The sequence below is a fragment of the Equus quagga genome, chromosome 10 (genome assembly GCF_021613505.1).
Source record: "Equus quagga isolate Etosha38 chromosome 10, UCLA_HA_Equagga_1.0, whole genome shotgun sequence".
Lineage (NCBI taxonomy): Eukaryota > Metazoa > Chordata > Mammalia > Perissodactyla > Equidae > Equus > Equus quagga.
In genome coordinates this window covers 85749199-85762499 of record NC_060276.1, presented here as the reverse complement: position 1 = coordinate 85762499, position 13301 = coordinate 85749199, and the positions used below count along the sequence as shown (strand labels likewise).

General features: G+C 40.7%; 1 long non-coding RNA gene across 1 annotated transcript in view; it reads right to left on the bottom strand.

Moving 5' to 3' along the window:
- Positions 1 to 392: 392 nt before the first annotated feature.
- The window catches only part of LOC124245336 (uncharacterized), a 58610-nt gene continuing 45701 nt past the window's right edge, over positions 393 to 13301 (bottom strand). Inside the window, exon 3 of the long non-coding RNA XR_006890264.1 lies at positions 393 to 847. This is a non-coding gene — a long non-coding RNA (uncharacterized LOC124245336). The remainder of the gene's footprint in view (positions 848 to 13301) is intronic.

Here is a 13301-nt window from a genome sequence, read left to right as displayed (position 1 = left end):
CCAGGAGGTGCCATAAACTTGATACTTTAAAAGAAATCATAACGTTTACTTGCTAAACTGCCATCCCTACAGTCCATTGAAACTCGCAGTGTGGCTGGTGTGGTAGGCAGAATAATGGCTCCCAAAGATGTCCATGTCCCAATGCCAGGAACCTACGAATGAATATGTTACCTTACATGGCAAAAGAGGCTTTGCAGATGTGATTCAATTAAAGATCTTAAGATGGGGAGATTATCCTGGATTATCCAGGTGGGTCCAATGTAATCATAACAGGCTTTATAAGAGAAAGGCAGGGGAGTTAGTGTCAGCGTAATTTGATGTGAGAAGAACTCAATCCGTCATTGCTGGCTTTGAAGATGGAGGAAGAGGCCATGAGCCAAGGAATGCAGGCAGCCTCTAGAATCACTCAAAAAGGGAAGGGAATGGATTCTGTCCTCAGAGCCTCCAAAAGGAACCATCCCTGCTGACACCTCGACTTTAGTCCAGTTAGACTGATTTTGGACTTCTGACCTCCAGAACTGTAACATAATAAATTAGTATTGTTTTGGGTCACTAAATTTGTGGTAATTTCTTACGGCAGCAACAGGAAACTCATACAGTTGGCCTAATCTTTGGCAATGCATGCTAGTGTTAACTCTCCACCATAAAGTCTCATAACAAAAACTCTAAGGAGAATTTCCAGTTTGTGCCTCATGACCTGGTTCCTTAAATTTGTGAGCAGTGTGCTGCATTAATTCATTCAGACATTGTAGAAAATCTTTCTCCTCACACACGCATCCCTCTTATCTTGATTTCTTCTGCACCACCAGGTTGGTATTTGTCACTTCCTATCTCACAGGACACTGTTCTGCAAAGAAAAAAAATAATAAAACAAAAACCAAATCCATCTGTACACAAAGATATTGGAGTTCTGTTTTAGAGAAATGTGCCATATACCAGTACCATATCTGTATGGTATGACACAAGATGGCCACTTTTCTCTTTACCCCATGAATGAAAGTCTGTGAAGGTACAAAATATTCTTTGGATTCCAGAGCTACATGCCATGTATACCAACGTTATCTCACAACACTCACTTATTGATTAAACACAATGGGAGATGTGAGGATTTTAAAGGTGGAATTGTAGCCTTCTAGCTTTGGGGGGGATCTTAAAGATCATGTAATTCTACCTGTCATCAGAGCAAACATCTCAGAAACAAGATACGGTGGGGATAAGTCCTTTGATAGTTAAACTGGATCCTCTCTGGTCCCTGTAAATTCTCAGAGGTCCCTAAAATAAACATAGAAAGCTTGTCCTTTCCTGGAGCTATTCTGGAGAAGTGAGAAATAGGGCTCTTGGTCTATCCCTGTAAGAGGAGCCGGGCTGCCCAACTTCTGAAGCTGGGCATGTGGTCCATTTCCCTTTAGCTTGAGCTATGCCAACATTTATTGAAGCTCTGAAGCTACTGTTGCTACTGAAGCCAACTAAGCAGATGAAATGTTGATATTCTTAGAAGAGATAATTAAATAATTTGAGAGTAATTATCTACATCAAATGAAGATTCTGGGAGAAATACACACTGCAGATTTCTTTCTAACCTAATACCGAGTAACAGACACTGCGGTTTAAGGTACTGTAAGAAAGTTCTTCTTCAGCTTTTTTTGAGTTTAGAAGAGTAACAATCATGGGGATTTTTTTAAGGTATGAAACTTTGTTTTCAAGTTAAATAATTGACTAAATTGCCTTCATAAGTCAAAGAAAAATCTTTTAAAAGGCTGACCCTGAAAGAGTGATAGAATTTTCCCTTCTCTCATAACATAACCTCAAATTACAAAATCCCATTTAAACTTCTCTTTTCTTTGAAACAAATGAGAAGCAGGAAAGTGAAACTAAAACACTGGTATAAATATGGAACTTTTCTAGGAGTGCAAAAAAATCTGCATGTATATAATTTCTAAGTATTATAGGTATTTCAATAGATCTTTTTGGAAACTTCAACATAAAGAAAATCTACTTAACCATTAATCAAAATGCTCTCTGTATTTGCTTTGCTCTTCTTCGTTCTCTACAATTAAAATGCAGCAAGGATAAGATTTTTAGTGAATTCTTGCTTTGTAAATCAATGATATTGGTGATGTTTCTGACTTTTTGTATCAAGTTGCTTAATGAAGATACTATATCTTTTAAGGGTTTGTAGCATGTTGAGAAAACAATGGATACTTAGGTGCTAAATGACAATGTCTGCCCAATCCAGAATTTTCTGCCAAATCCAGAAGCCTTTTTTAAAAGGCATTCTAAGTGGTCAAGGTACATTAAACCTGGAATTGAAAGGTCGCTAAAAGGTTCCAAGCCACCGAGATTTTCAATTAAGTATAATTCCCTTCTGGAAGACATGTGGATGGGAGAAAGATAACAGTTCTGATTCTCTGCATGAATATTCTTAGGGAATGGTGGAGGGGTGTTGGATGGGCAAGGCCCTTTAAGATCAGAAATAACATAAAGGCCAAAGACACATATACATATTGCCTGTATCATGTGTTAAACATTTTAAGTTACTGTCACTACTCAAAAAGGGTTGTAGCACAACCAGAAGGACCTACAACCAGAATATACAACTATATACTGGGGGGGCTTTGGGGAGAAGAAGAAGAAGAAAAAAAGGACTGTAATCTGGATTTCCTGCTTCTCTTGAAGATCTGCTCCCCTGGGGCCACATTTCCTCATAGTAATAGCTAGCAGGAGCTGTTAACGGCTATCCTTTTTAGGCAGGGCATGAGCTCTCAACTCACCAGTCTTCCTGGGCCAGCTTCACTGATGTGTACTCCCCACCCACCCGTGGGCTTGCGGGTTTATGAACCTGGCTTGGTATGTGGTGTAATCTGGCCTCTGCTTCTTTGGAAATTCGGGAGCACTCATGCCCACTGATGGCTCTGCTGACTAGGAACCCTCAGTCTTCCACGCCCTAGGTGAGAAGAGTCTTGCCTTGAAAATCTCTTGGGAAAATTCCAGGAGGCTCCTAGTGAAACTGAAAGAGTTGAGAGGCCTCCTTGGTACACAAGGAATGCTTAATAAAACCATGAGTAGGTCCCAGTCTCCAGAAGTCTTTTATTCTCTCTTCAATTTCAAGCCATGACTGGCCATTAGATAAATTTTGAAGTAGGTGAAGTTAATCTGAAGTGTACTACTAAAGTATCCTCACTCCCACCTTTTCTCTCCTTAGAGGAACTCACCCGTAACCAATCAGATGCCCTAACACAACGTCACTCTCAGCTCTTCAGTGGTTTCCCATTACTTTAGAATAAAATCCAAAGTGCATACTATGGCCAACATGGCCTTACATGATCTGACCCTTGCCTACCTTTCCATCTTTATCTGCTACCACTCTCCCCCTCCATCACTGTGCTCTAGCCACACTGAGATTTTTGCTATTTCCCAAACAGGCCAAGCAGGCTCCCATTGGAGGGCATTTGCTCTTGCTATTCCCCAAACCAGGAAAGCTCTTCCCATAGGCAGCGATACGGCTGGCTTCCTCACCCCATTTAGACCTCTACTAAAATTTCACTTTCCCAGAGTGGCATTTTCTGACAACCCACATAAATAGCCCATTCTCCCATCATAGTCCATCACTCTCTATCCACTCATCTTGATTTATTTTCATATCCCTTATCACTAATCTAACACTCTAAAGGAAATCTTCACTTTGCATGGTAGTGGAGGACCATAAAAATGGCCATGCAAGCTGAAACTGAACACAGCTTTTCTTTTTTTCAAGAGGATTAGCCCTGAACTAATATCCACTGCCAATCCTCCTATTTTTGCTGAGGAAGATTTGCCCTGAGCTAACATCCATGCCTATCTTCCTCTACTTTATATGTGGGATACCTGCCACAGCATGGCTTGATAAGTGGTGCATAGGTCTGCACCCAGGATCCAAGCCAGCGAACCCCGGCCGCTGAAGCGGAGTGCACAAACTTAACTGCTATGCCACCGGGCTGGCCTGAACAAAGCATTTGTAACAATAAGTGAAGAAAATTACAATTGCTCCATGAATGACCATTAAAATTTTCTGTCAAAACATTAAAAACTCTCCTATTTGTGGTTATAAATGTATAGGAAAACGAAAATACTTGTAAAATGAATACTTATTTACTACAATGTAATTTAAAACATTAGGTATAGTGAGAATTAAAATGTTTTCTTTCTTTGTAGAAAACTTATCAATTGAATGGACAATTCTCAGAAGAAGATATACAGATTGCCAAAAGGTACATGAAAAGATACTCAACATCACTAATCACTACGGAAATGCAAATGAAAACACAATGAGATACCACTTTAAATCCATTAGGATGGCTATTATAAAAAAACAGAAAATAACAAGTGCTGTCAAGGATGTGGAGAAATTGGAACCCTTGTGCATTGCTGGTGAGATGTAAAATGGTACAGCCACTATGCCACTGGTAGACAGCTACTGGTAGACAGTACGGCAGTTCCTCAAAAAATTAAACACAGAATTATCCTATGATCCAACAATTCCACTTCCACTTCTAGGTATATACCTGAAAGAATTAAAAGCAGAGACCTGAACACCAGTATTCATAGCAGCACTATTCATAATAGCCAAAAGGTGAAAACAATCCAAACGGGATAAGCAAAATATGGTATACACACAATGGAATATTATTCAGACTTAAAAAGGAATGAAATTCTGACACATGCTACAACATGACTGAACCTGAAAGACATTATGCTAAATGAAATAAGCCAAACACAAAAGAACAAATATTGTATGATTCCACTTATACGAGGTACCTAGAATAGTCAAATTCAGAGAGACAGAAAGTAGAATAGAGGTAACTGGGGCTGGAGGGGGAGGGCATGGGGAGTTATTGCTTAGTGAGTACAGAGTTTCAGTTTGGGATGATGAAACAGTTCTGGAGATGGATGGTGGTGATGGTTGCACAATAATGTGAATAAACTCAATGACACAACTGTACACTTAAAAATGGTTAAAATGGTAAATTTTATGTTATACATATTTTGCCACAATTAAAAAAACTTAAGAGTGGTTTGAGCAGTGCTTGCCTCTTTCTTCTCATTGTAAAACTTATGACATGGAGAGAACATTATTTATATTCCTTGGTGAACAGTCATACTCCTTTCTAAGTTTGGACCAGCTTCCAACATTTTGTCCTTTGCATTTTCAATGTCACGAAGAATCTCTGAGAGTTCCTTTACTGTGAAGTTTTTCACTGGTGTCCCTTCCTCTGGGACATTTCATCCTTTTCATCACAAGTCATAATCCCTTTCTTCATTTATACCCATAAATTTGCCTTTGTTAAGTTGCTCTGGCTGCAAATCTAGATCCTCTTAAACAGCAGCAGTTTCCACATTCCCACAGACACCTATTTCTTCTATAACTCCATTTACCTTCGATTAGAAACTTGTAAACTTACACATGCAGTAAAAGTTCCCAACATGCTGCATGCGTACTACTCGCTGTATACTTGAATATTTTCAATTGCATGGTTTATGCCATATTTCTTTCCAAACTCAGCTAAAGAAATTGCATGAAATTGTATCTCTATCTCCAGTTGTAGCACCCATAGCTTGTCTGAAAGTCCATCTAACAGGCTTTAAAAGTTGAAATAACTCTACGGTCCATTGGATGGACTAATGAAGATGTGTTTGGCGGTATAAAGCAAACTTTCACATTTCCAGTCAAGAGGATCAGGGTAACCTGCAGCATTTTCTAACAGTAGTAGTGCTTTAAAAACTAAATTAGAAGGCAACACAACTACATGCTTTGCTGCCCTTGTGTGAGCTGAACAACAGATGAGCAGTGACCAGTCACTGACTGACTTTGAAAAGAAGGAATGTGATTGGCCACTGACCATAATGTGCACCTGTCATTTACATAGAGATTTGTGGACTGGAGACCTAACAGTGAAATTTGTACTTTATGCAATTACTCATAATTAATAAACGGTGGTAACAAATTTGAATTGTGTGATTGGGGACTGTTGTTAACTGAATCATGGTGACTGAAATTCACGTATATTGGAACAATACAAAGTAGGACTATCTGCATTATATATCTATTTATTTTCTTGTTATGTTTCCCCCGCTAGAATGTAAGCTACGTGGGATGGAGACTTAGCCTATTTTGTTTACAGTTATATTCCCAATGCCTAGAACAAAGTCATAGTAGGGGCTCAACAAATACTTGTAGTAAAGAAGGAAGGGAAAGAGAATGGAAGAAAGGAGGAAAGAAAGGGGAGAGGGAGCAAAGATCATCGACTTAGATCAAGTGTCATGCACAAATGGTGCTCAGAAAAGTAAAATAACTTTCCCAAAGGCACCCAGCTCTCCAAGGTTCTCATTTGGGATCTGACATGTCTCCCTAACCTACATTGTTCCTCTTGCTCTCTCTCTCCTTCTCTCCAAACCTTCTTTCAGGTTATGCATTCACATGAAGATGTGACTAACAACATTGCAGGGACCTTAATTGCTTGACCTTTGAGGAGGAATTAGAGTCTTATCTCAAAAGGCAACAGCCCTATGGGAGGAGGTGACATTAGGGTCTTCCCAGACTCCCTAGTATCAGACCACAGAGGCTATTAATTCTTAGTCTCTGTCAGACTATTTGCATTTTCTTTCCTAAATGTCCTCGTGTGGTGCTACAATCAGAGTGTACAGGATGCTGGGGTTTTTCTCTGAGAATCTCACTCCCCTGAAGTTAGGTTTCTAATTTACTCATGGGGCTCCAGTGTCCCAGAGCAGATGGGCAGCCTGGCCAACTCGGAGGGGAAAAGACTGACTTCAGATGAAAAACTTCTGTTTCTGTGACTAAGGACTTAGTCAGCTACCTGGTTTGGGATGTACTATTTGTCAGAAAGTAGATCTGGAGGAAATATCAATCATTCTGGATAGAGTAATGGTTTTCAGTGCATTTTTTACTCATGAAATTCAAAAAGAACAGGGTGCCAGTTTAACTTTGTGGTTGAGGTTATGAGTGAGAAAGGAAGTTTAAATTACCCAGGGAGGCCGTCTCCTTAGTCAGAGTTTCAGAGCATTCCAGACTCTTGTGTCAGTTAAAGCATATTGAACGTCAATAAAATACCAAAAAGGCAAACAGTGGTCTATTTGTAGATTCCCCGTCCCCCTACCATTTTGCTCCTTCTCTCTCTCTACCTCTTTCTTTCTTTCTTTCCTTCTCTTTCTTTTCTTTTTTTTCCCTTCTTTTCTCTTTTCTCTTTTCTTTTCTCCCTTCCTTCTTTCCTTCATCCTTCCTTCTTTTCTTTCTTTCTTTCCTTTCTTTTCTTTCTCTTTCTTTCTGTTCCTTCCTTCCTTTCTTCCATGAAAAAAGTAGCTGTTCTTTACAAGAAAAAAATTACTTAAGTAATTAATTGGAAATGACCTTAGCTGATCTCTTCTAAGGCCCTAAATCCAAGATCTATATCAACAATTAATGAAATGTTTTCTTTAACTTTCAGATGTTTTGTTTCTTCCCTTTCCTTCTCCATCTTCCTCCTTTCCTCTTGTATCCTCAGATCACCACACTTTGGACTGCCCACTAATGGTCTGAACCTGAGAAAGAACAAGCTTGGCTCCCTCAAGAGAGAGTTGTGAGAGGTCAATAGTGTCTGAGCCTCTTCTTGTTGGATGCTCTTGCAGAAAATTTGGTGAAAAGAATTAGTTGGCTAGAATCAGTCTTGGGTTTGGTACATTTCCAACATCTGTGCTTTTCCTGGTTGTCATTAGCATAAATATTTGAGAGTCAACAACTGAAAGAATTTGAAAAACGTATTGACTGAAGATTTTTGTCACAGACACTCCATTTCAACTGGCATCTTTCACTCTTTAAAAGGTCTCTCATTTTAAATAGCACTTTCTTCTTTTGTCCTATTGAATTTCAATTATGTGCAGGTCTTGTAGGGAGACACAAAGATGGATAGGACACAGTTCCTACTCTTACAGCTGGAAACCATGCAAGGAGATAAGATTCAGGCTGGCCGAAAGCTAAATAAGAACACAGGGCTAAAATAATTGTAAAAGAAACCATTGAACAAGAAAGGGTCTGTGCATTCCAGACTCTGTTTAAATTTCAAGGTTACCATTACAGACAGAATATGTCAAAGGAGGTCTGAGGAAAGAGGAACGCCTTGGGGGTTGTGGTCAGGAGAGAATGTGAGGATGGAGAGAGGAGTTCAGATCAGAGATGCATCTGGAAGGAGTTGGGAGGTAGAGTTGCAGGGGAAGGTATTTTAGGTGAAGAAGATGTGGGCAAGCAGGGCTGCCATGTGAGACTGTGCAATGCACCTCTCAAGGGGTTGCCGTTTACATCATATTCTCTGTGCAGAACGCAACACGTGTGGCCATTGGTGGCAATCCTGGGGCGAAAGTCTAAGAGATATCCAGTACAAAACCTCTTATGGACATAAGGAGTAGACTTGCTATCATGATGTAAGTCCTCAGAGGGCAGAGACTGGGTCTTATCTTTGGATTCTCAGAGTTTTGCACAGTGTCTGGCACATATTAGGTATTTGATACATATTTCCCAGATGAATGAATTATAACTCAATCTTGTCCAAACCCCATCAGCTGGTTGGTATTAATGAGGGTGAGGTCACAGAATGGGGATAATTCATATTTCTTTGATAACTCTGGATAATGTTTGGCCTCAGCCCCAGAAGTGTCACCCTCCCAAGTCATTTCAGTTATTTCCAGGATCTTAAGGGGTGTTTTACATGTGCTCATGCACTGTCCTCTGTTATTCTTCCATTCTAGCCCTTATCAAATGTTTTGAAAGGGACAGCACCCTAGTCATGCCCACTCTGCAGAGCCACCACCCCCTCTGTGAGTATGGTGTAACTGCCCAGGTGTTTATCTCCAGTGCACCCAAAACTGCTATAGTGGAGGCCATGATGGCATCACGGTCCCTTCTGACTCCTGGGATTGAAGCCTTATTAATCCTGTGGAGAAATGGGGAGAACAGCCTTTTGCCCTCCAGGGTCATACACATAGACACGAAGCTACATCACATGTCTCATGTCTGACACAGCCATCCGTAAAACAATGTCTTCAGCTTCTGCTTGTCTTAACACTGAGCAGAAGATGGACACCACGGAGTTCTTTCTACCCACAGTCCGCATCTTCCTGCTCTTGCAAAAGAATACACATTGGAAGGTGTGAGGGGTATGTGAGAACATGAAATATTGTAGTTTGGCTGGAACAAAGGGTATACCCAGGTGAATGGGGGCAAAAGTTGGTTCCAAAGACTGAATTAAACAGGGAACCCGTAAACACTAGCGGAAAAACATTTAGAAGTTATTTGAGTAGAAGCCATAGTTTTCTACTTAAGCGTGGAGAAAAATACTGTTATTACTGGCTAAAGATGTAACAGAAGTCTATGCAAATAGGACAGCAGAGTTACAGAGGCCTAGGTTTGAGTCTCAGTAAGCTTGGTTAAGTCACTTAGCCTCAGGGACTCTTGGTTTCCTTATCTGTAAAATAGGCATACTACCCACTTCTCAGGATCTTTTGTAAGAATCATGTTCATAAAATGCTTAGCACAAAACCTGGCACATAGTAAATACCTAATAAAATGGCCGCAAAAAGTAGTGTATTATAAGGTATTCTCACTTCTCGGCTAATCTCTCATCAGGGATCTCCAAAGATAGCCATATAATAAGTAAGCAAAACTGTAGAGGAGAGAGAGTTTTATTTGGGCTCCTCACCTCCTTTTTCAACCAACGGCCCAGATATTAACTAGGGAACCAGTTTGGTTAATGAATTCACACACTGGAAGTAGCACCTGTTTTTCTTCCAAAAATCCCAAGAGGATGGAGGGTGGGGTGTGACTGGTGGTAGAAGTTCATGGATCAGGAGCAGTCTGGGACAAAGGTGGTGGTCTTTTGAGTGTAAACTCCTTGTCCCTAACCTTTTGCACCACATCCTTAAGGTGACTCATCATTACCCACAGTTTATTTTGGATATAAACGACTCAAGGCTTTTTTCTCCATTGAGTGTTCTGTGCATTTCAGTCAAAGAGTTCATTGTGGAAGTCTTGCACTGGACATCTGTAGATGTGGCCTATAGCTGCCCATCCACCTCATTTTTAAGGCCTCTTTTCCCGGAAGCTGGAATGCCCTAGATTCCAGGACAGGCTCCACTTACCAAGAATTTCTAAGCTCTTTGAAGATCAGCTTCTACCTTATCAAACACCTTCCAATTATTCTGGAATGGGTGACAACACTCTCCTCTCAGGATTGTGTTTGCAAGTCTAGAGGTTACTGAAGAGAGTGTACTATTGAATATTTTATTTTCGTTGACATAACTTCAAGTATTATGAAGAAGAAAACTTTTAAAGTGTGTGATTGCAAATCCTGGCCATTTTGTAATCTATTCATGTATTTAAGAATCATTCATACTATGTGGCACTAGAGCAAGAAGTTTCTTGATGTCACCTACTTCCCTGAAAGACACAAAAAGTATAAAATCTTGTCTCATTCTGAAAACTGGGTGATCATGGTGTGGGATTTTTGATTCTGGAATAGAGGAATAGGGCCATGCCATGTCTGGGGGACTGGATTAGAATTTAGAAAACCTGGATTCTTCATTCTCTCTTCCCACATCTTGTAGCCTTGGAAAAGGGAGTTTCTGGGAGCCTCCTCACAATATATGACACTGACTACTCACCTTGGACCATGAGAGTTAAGAAAGGAAAGAACTTGCTAAGAGTTTTGGACTAACTGGCACTAATAAAGTTGTCCACCAATAATGCTCAAACATGCAGTCTTCACGAATACAAATCTTGTAGCCAATTTTTCTGACATTTCAGGAGCCTGGGAAATGCCAGTGGGTTTCTACTGTCTGAGGCAGAGCTTCCTCTGAGGAAGTCCTCCTGAAATGGCAAGTGTTTTCTTTTCCACTGCTTGAAGGTCAAACCAAATCACTTCTTCCTCAAATAGATCTCACTTTCACGGGCTCATAAAATGGCTGAGTTAGAATGTGTCTTGGTTGATGAAGTCAGATGAGGGTGTGAGGCTGACTCAAGCTTACCCAAGTTCCCCTGGTTATTCAGTACCAGGAATATTTAAATCAGAGCTCACCTTAAAATAGCAAGCCTTTGCAAAAGGGCTCAGCACTGACTCCTGAGAATCTCCTATAGCCACCCCACTTACTTTTCTGTTCCAGTGGTCGCTGCTTAGAAAGGCTATGACGATATACGCCTCATGTCTGATATTTTCATTTTCACTGGTGAATATCATTATACTGCATAAAATCCTAGAATTCATGAGGGCTGGTGAGAATACCCTAAATCCTTTTGTTCACTGAGAGGATGTTATGGCAGAATTCTATCTCCTGCACTGGAATACTTAGAAATTGGCCTGTGTGAATATCTTTGCTTGATAGATATTTGAAGTCCAAAAGTCTACAGTAAAGTTTTTCGGATAACAAGAATGCCATATTATTTTTTTCTCATTTTATGTACTATGATCAAACCAATTTTGATCATTCTAACTACAACATTATGCCCTTGACTCCCAAACCTCTCTGGAGGTCCAGTTGGTTGCCACATAAAACTCTCCACCTGAATGGTTCATAGAAACTCCAAACTCACTATGACTAAAAGATAATCCAAACCTGTTCTGCCTTCTGTCTCCATTTTAGTTAATGACATGACATCTGCCAACTCTCTCAAATTGGAAAACTTAGAGGCATTATCTTCAAGCCTCCCTCTGATTCATTCTTAGTATGTAACTGGTCACTGTACACTGCAGATTCTCTTGTAGAAATGTCTCTCCAATTAGTCCACATCCTCCCTGTCTGCAGTGAAGGATTCATATCCTTTCTTGGATGGCTTCACCAGCCTCCAGCAGTGCCCCCTTGCTACCTTCCTCTCCTAGAGAGTCCAGGACCCACATCTGATCATGTCACTTCCCGGCTCTGAAACTTCAAGCTGTTGGAAGATTAAAATCCAGGCTCCTTGGCTTGGCACTCACAGTTCTTCTTAGCCCGGCCCCAACCACCTTTACAGATTAATTTCCTGCCAAGTCACCACCCCGCCCCGGCCCCAATCCCCTAGACTCTAGCCACGGTCAGCATTTCACCACTCTAGAAATAGAACTGACCTTTTTCCCCCACAATCACCTTGGCCTAGCTCATTCCCTCTCTCTCAAATGTCTCCTCCCTCCCATCTCAGCCTAGCCAAATGCTACTTACTCTTTAATACCCATTTGAAATGTATCCTCCCAGGAGAGGCCTTCCTTGATGTTCCCCAGCCCCAACCCAAGTTACTGACTCCACCCTCCACATTGCCTCAGCATTTTATTCACACCTCTGCAATAATACAACTCTCACCCACCATATGTGAGCACCTTGCAGGATGTTCCCCGTCTTATAATCTTATCCCTAGCACTCAGTAGCATTTGATAAATGGCTCAGTGGATAGATGGATAGATTGAGTGGTAAAGTTTAAATTTAGGAGAGTGGGCAGACATGGAAGAGAAGCACAGTAAGAAAATGGAGAAAAGGAAAGAGAAATCGGAAATTATGTCTCCTCATTCATTCACTTCTAATCTTTTATTCAGTTCATCTTTTTTCCTTCAAACACAGTTATAACGGATATTGATCTTCTTAATAGTCCCACGCCACTGTATTTAAGAAGTCGGGAAATTAAATTTACCCTCCAAATCTGCTTACTGAATTTATTAAAAACATTTTCCTACAGTTTAGTAGTGGAAATTTTATTGCCCTTTAAAAATTTCATGGTAAACAAAAGTACTATGAGCAGCTTCCTCTTTCTAGCCAAGATGAAACAACAGGGAGAAGATTTACCCTCCCATCTTAAACAGCTAAGGAATCAGACAAAATATATGAAACAATGGTTTTCAAAACATTAGACAGCAGGCAAATAAAGACAGCGATCTCTGAGGGACAGGAAACAAAGGAGGTAAGCCCTACGATTGCCCCTGCTTACTGCCTGGAGAAGGTGTCCAGGTCACAGTATGTGGAGGGGGAACTCAGGGAGGGGGCAGAAGACTCCTTAAGTTGAAGAAATGGAACTGGGAGTCTGGAAATATCAAGGCAACTAGAGTTCACAGTGTACAGAGAAGAGAGCTATACGGAGAAAAATTTCAGTAGAACTGCAGAGGGTCCCCCTTGAGTATTTAGCAGAGTACTGATCAGCACGTGCATGTGAGGAAACTACACGAGGCTGGGGAAAGAACCACCCAAAGATTTAGGAGGAACAGTGTCCAGAGCTCACAGAGCCAGAAATAGTGAATAGTAGCTGATCCTATCTGTCTGGGGAA